Here is a 6,170-nt window from a genome sequence, read left to right as displayed (position 1 = left end):
AGAAAAATAGCCAAGAACTAAAACTAAGGTACCATTTAAACCAAGACCCATGTTTTATAATAGATGGAAGGAAATGAACTAGTCTGAGGGATGGCAGTTTTTTTAATAAAGTGGAGCATTTTAAACAAATATTGGAAGATCAGATACCTTTTATGCTTGTCCTAATGAGCAGGGTTTAGTTTAGATAGACAGATGATAGTGCTGACAAGGCCAAGGTTATGAACTTGGTCTCCAGATGGCTCTGCCTGTATCATGGTCACATGTGTACAGCTCTGCCAGGTGTTTTACAAGTGCCTTTCAGTGATCACAAGGGAGACCAGATGAGAAAGCAGCGATGGCTCAGCATAAACCATTTGCTGCAGTTTTTTTTTTTTTTTTTTTTTTTCGTTTCTCATTACTTCTTTAAGGGCTCAAATATACAGGTGGTGTGGCATACAGCCTCCTCTTTGTACACCTCCCCTGGAAGGTACCTTCATGTCATGGTTCATAGTATGTCTTCCTCCCTCTGATACTTCCAATTCTCCTGTCCTTTTAGCATCTAGTTCACAGTCCCTCTTCTCTATAAAGGTCTTTCCCAAAGATTTCGGCTCTCACTTCTCTCTCTCTTTGGTGCATGTAGCATTCATCTTTCCTATACTGTGTCTCATTTTGTTGCCCATTAGTGTCTCATGTTTCGTATCTTTGTGCTTTACTACTCCTAAAACAAAACAAGGACCATTTTTTGTTTGTTTTCCACTGATGTCTGGCATCAAGTCAACTACAGTGAAACTATTCAGTAAAACGCATTTAAACACTTGCCTTGAGCTTTCAAATGATTTTGACGAAATTAGAAAATGGTGAATACCTTCATGTTTCCTAGCATGGGCAATAGACTGTGTTTTGAAAATTCTTAAAGTGCTTACAAATTTATATAGAATCTTACTAGTATTATTGCACTTTGTGAATAAATAGTCTGGTGCCTACGGATTTTTTTCCAATTTTGTGTGTGCTCATACAGTAATATATTTTACCACAAAGGAATATTATTCAGTATACAACATTATAATAGCTAACTCTTTATACTTATACTGCTGTTAGCCTACATTTTTATGCCTTTATGAAAATAATCTCTTTTTTATGATAATATCTTTCTGCCCATTTTAAAGGGATGGGAAAGTGTCATAACTAGATGACTTACAAAACTCCTCAGATAGGGATTCAAATTGCCGGTTCTATATGATAATTGGATTTTTGTTGTTATGTTTTAATTATACATTTTATTTAATCTGATCTTAACAGGATGGGTTTTCAAAAAATACTTTTCACTGGAGAAAAGTGAAATAAAAATGGCATGCATCCATCACAGTTAACCTCTATAAAAAGTTTTCAGGAATACAAAATAATCCTTTCAATTAACATAACACATTTAACTTAGATTGTTCGCTCGCTGAGATCCAGAAGAGATCCTCTAGAATGATGTTTTTGAAATTGTGTTCCAGAGAGGCCTAGGATGCCAGGGAGATATTTCCAGATGTTATTAGTTTCCTATTGCTACTATAATAAATTGCCACAAACTTAGTGGCTTTTAACAACACAAATGTACTATCTTACAGTTCTGGAGAAGAGAAGCCTGAAATGGGTCTCACTGGGCTAAAAACAGGAGTTGGCAGGACTGTTTCTTTCTGGAGATTTTAGGGAGGAATCCATTTCCTAGTCTTGCGGCTTCTAAAGGCTGCCTGAACTCCTTAGCTCCTGCCCTGCTTCCATCTGTAAAGCCAGCAAGGGTTGGTTGAATCTTTCTCATATAATATCACTCTGACTCTGAAACTCTTGCCTCCCACAGTCATTTATAAGGACCTTTGTGATTACACTGGGCCTACCTAGATAATTCAGGAAAATCTTTCCATTTCAAGGTCACCTGCAACCCTAATTTCCCCTTGCCCTGTAACATAACATTTCCAGAGTTTCTGATGATTAAGAAGTGGAAATCTTTGAGGAAGGGGCTTTATTTTGCCTACCACACCAGATATCCCATACATTTGAATTAAAATTCTTAAAACACCAAAAACAGGTTATTGAATATACTCAGAAAAAAGAAAACACACTCAAATGTATAATGTACTGAATTTTAAACATCAGATACTACCAGTATACTAACTTGTGCTTCCAGGTTACTCATTTGTTTTAGTTTAGACCTTTGACTGAAGCTTCTACTGTCATCTCTGTGCATTTATCTTATCCTTTGGACATTTAATCATCGAATACATTTGGTCCTGTTAAAACAAAATTCACCCATTTTATCCAGAGTAACAGCTGTCATTTTAAACAGCAAGATTTTTATATATTGATATTTTCACATTCTCTTGAAAGACAATTACAGCTTCAAGAAGTATTCCAAATAGGCACATTTGACTTGGGTAACTATTTACTGAAGGAACAGTTCAAAAGACTACTTTTAAATATGAAAAATGAAGGAAATGAAGCATGCTAATTCATCACAACCAGTTTGCTCCTCCATGTTTGCCTCAGAACATTCTAAACACAATTATAAGAGACAAAAGAAAAGAGCTAACATAACGTCACCAACTCAGGGGGCAAAGCAGCTCATACCTCTCTATCATGTGGTGCTAATTCCCTTGCTGGTGTCCAGTGTACGGCAGAAAAAAGTCACCCAATATTTTGAGTTATTATTTCAGTTCTACGGAGAGTATGGCTTTAAAAAAACTAGCCCCTGGTTTTATTTATTCTGGTACAATACATCTTCAACTCTGTTTTTTTTTTTTTTTCATATAAGCTAACATCTTTCAGGAATTTCTGAGTAAGTCCATCATTTAATATCCTGATAGACATTACTTCTTAACAAGAGGAACATTAAAAATCATCATTGCTTGTAGACATTGCATCCTTTGTGATCTTCATATATAGTTCCATACTTTAAAAACAGAAGTAAAGTAATTGATTCTGGCCTTGATTCAACTTGGATATTTTATGCCTTAATTATAATAATATCACTAATATTATTTGATAGTGGATACAGTTTCATTGAGACAAAGCTAATATGAGGACTGTTCTTGAAAACAGGTACATTGCTATTCCAGGTTAGGTATTGTTTTAGTTTGCTAAAAGAGATGCCAGAAGCAATATACCAAAATTGGGTTGACTTTTACAATGGGAATTTATTAGTTTAAAAACTTTTAGTTCTGAGGCTGTAAAACTGTCCAAATCAAGGCTTCATCAAATGATACTTTTCTCCCAAAGGACCAGCTGCTGGTTGTCCTGGATTCCTCTCTCATCTGGCAAGGGATATGGTGGCATCTTCTTGTCTCTCCCCTCTCCTCCGGAGCTCATTGCTTCCTGCTTCTGGCTTCAATGCTTTCCTCTTTCCCGACTCTGTAGATTTTAGCTTCTTGCTTATGGTTATCCCTATCTGCTCCTGTGGCTTTTCTCCATCTGTCTCTCCATATTCATCCCATTTATAAAGGACTCCAGTAAGAAGATTAAGACCCCCACTGGGTCATACCCTACTGAAGTAATCTAATAAAAAAGTCCCACTTAAAATGGTTCACAACCATAGGAATGAATTAGCTCTGAAGACATGATCTTTTCTGGGCTCCATAAAAGCCTCAGACAACCACAGGAATGGAAGGTAATGTCAAAATAGGTATTTTCCTTTTTGAATCTGATCTTGTGGTACATTGCTAAAATAACTCCATTGCTGGTGATGTCTACAATCAACAAAGGAAAAGCCACATGGTTCCAATAGGTTACATCTTCTATGGAAAAGGATAAACTGTTGCAAAAAAGAGGTCCCTGAAATAGAGTGGCACACTTATAATCACAATTATATTACATTCTAGGAAAGGCAAAACAGTAAAAAAATCAGTGGTTGCCAGGGATTATGAGTGGGTGATGAAGAGATGGAACAAAGCACATTTTTTAGGACAGTGTGGTAGTTTGGAGCTTTACATTCTCCAGAAAAATATGTTCTTAAATTATAATCCTTTCCTATGGGTGTGAACCCAGTGTAAGTAGGACATTTTGGTGAGGCTACTTCAGTTAAGATGTGACCCATTTCAATCAGGATATGTCTTTTTTTTTTTTTTTTTTTTTTTTTAAAGATTTATTTATTTATTTAATTTCCCCCCCTCCCCTGGTTGTCTGTTCTTGGTGTCTATTTGCTGCGTCTTGTTTCTTTGTCCGCTTCTGTTGTCGTCAGCGGCACGGGAAGTGTGGGCGGCGCCATTCCTGGGCAGGCTGCACTTTCTTTTCACGCTGGGCGGCTTTTCCTCACGGGCGCACTCCTTGCGCGTGGGGCTCCCCCACGCGGGGAACACCCTTGCGTGGCACGGCACTCCTTGCGCGCATCAGCACTGCGCATGGGCCAGCTCCACATGGGTCAAGGAGGCCCGGGGTTTGAACCGCGGACCTCCCATATGGTAGACGGACGCCCTAACCACTGGGCCAAAGTCCGTTTCCCAATCAGGATATGTCTTAATCCTATTACTGGAACCCTCTATAAGGGAATGAATTTCAGGCAAAGAGAGATAAAGCCACAGAAATAAGAAAATGAAATCAATGAAACCTGGAAGAGAAGGGAGAGACTAGCAGACACTGCCATATGGCAGTGAAGCCAAAGATCACCAGCAGTCAGTCATTGGGAAGAAAGCATCACCTTGATTTGGATTGTATACTTTCTCAATCTCAAAACCATAAGCTAATAAATCCCATTGTGTAAGCCAATTTATTTCATGGTATTTGCTGGAGAAGTCTAGGAAACTAACAAAGGTAGTGAAACTCTCCTGTGTGATATTGTAATTTTGGATACACAACATTACTACCCTTTTCATAAGAGGTTTCAAAGTCCAAGGTTGAAGAGCAATTCATCAATTATTCTTCTTTCATGGTTCTTGCTTTTTTGTATCCTAAGGAACTTTTGTCTAACTTTCTGACATAAAGATTTCTCCTTTTTCTCTAGAAGTTTTATCATTTAAGATTTTATATTTAGTTTTCTGATCAATTTTAGGTTAATTTATATATATAATGTATGGTAAGATTAGACATTCATTATTTACAAATGGACAGACAATTGTTCCAGGATCATTGTTGCAAAAACTATACTTTCTCTAATGAACTGCCATGTTACCTTTGTCAAAAAGGTGATCGTAGAAATGAAGTGCATTTTTGGGTTCTATTTTGTTCCATTGATTTATGACAATCCTTAAGCCAATATAACATTGTTTTTTATTTCTTTAATTTTTAGTAAGTTTTCTAAATTAAATAATTTAAATAATTAAATAAATTTTCTAAATTATTTTATGTCTTCTGGATCTTCTGAATTTTCATATAAATTTTAGAATATGATGGACTCACTCCATCTTAAAATTAAAAAAAAAAGGACTGGTGGAATTTTAACTGGGATTGCATAGAATCTATAGCAATTTGGAGAGACGTGACATCCTAACAGTCTTGAGTCTTCTAGTCCAAGAATATGGTCAATCTATTTATTCAGGTTGTCTTTAATTTCTTTCAGCAATGTTTGGGAGGCACCAATATAAATGGCTTGCACATATTTTTTAGGTTCATCTATGTCTCATATTTTTGATGTGATGGCAAATGAAGCTTTTTAAAAAGTTATTTTCCAATTATTTGTAGCAAGCCTATAGAAATACAATTGATTTTGGCCTAGGGTGGAGTTTGTCAGCCTTGGCACTAGTGACATTTTTCATCAGATAATACTTTATTGTGGGACTGTCCTGGGCCTTACAGAATGTTTAGCAGCATTACTGGCCTCTACCACTAGATGCCAGTAATGAGGTCAGGGGAAGTCGGGGGATGATGGATTCCTCTAGGTTCTTGGCTGTTACATAAAAGAATTTAAGAACATGCGGGTTTCCTTGGGCCAGTAGTTTATTGAGAAATGGTAGAAGAGGATTACATATCTGAACCTGCAGATGTGGCCTCCTCTAGGCAGAGTGAGCATTTTGGGCTTGTGGGTCTATCTTTATTAAGCTATTACTTATTCCTCCATTTGGGGGATGGGCCCCAGTTATTTGCTGTTCTGATTGATTACCCCACCCATCAGTTCCCCAGGGGCCAATGGATACCCTTGAGGGTATTCAGGGCTATTCCTTGACCCCATATGAGATCTCCTTCCAGTCTTGTTCCAAATGAGGTACTCACAGCTGGGGTCT

This window comes from Dasypus novemcinctus, chromosome 1 (assembly GCF_030445035.2).
Source record: "Dasypus novemcinctus isolate mDasNov1 chromosome 1, mDasNov1.1.hap2, whole genome shotgun sequence".
NCBI classification, from domain to species: Eukaryota; Metazoa; Chordata; class Mammalia; order Cingulata; family Dasypodidae; genus Dasypus; species Dasypus novemcinctus.
Note: the sequence above shows the minus strand (reverse complement) of the source record.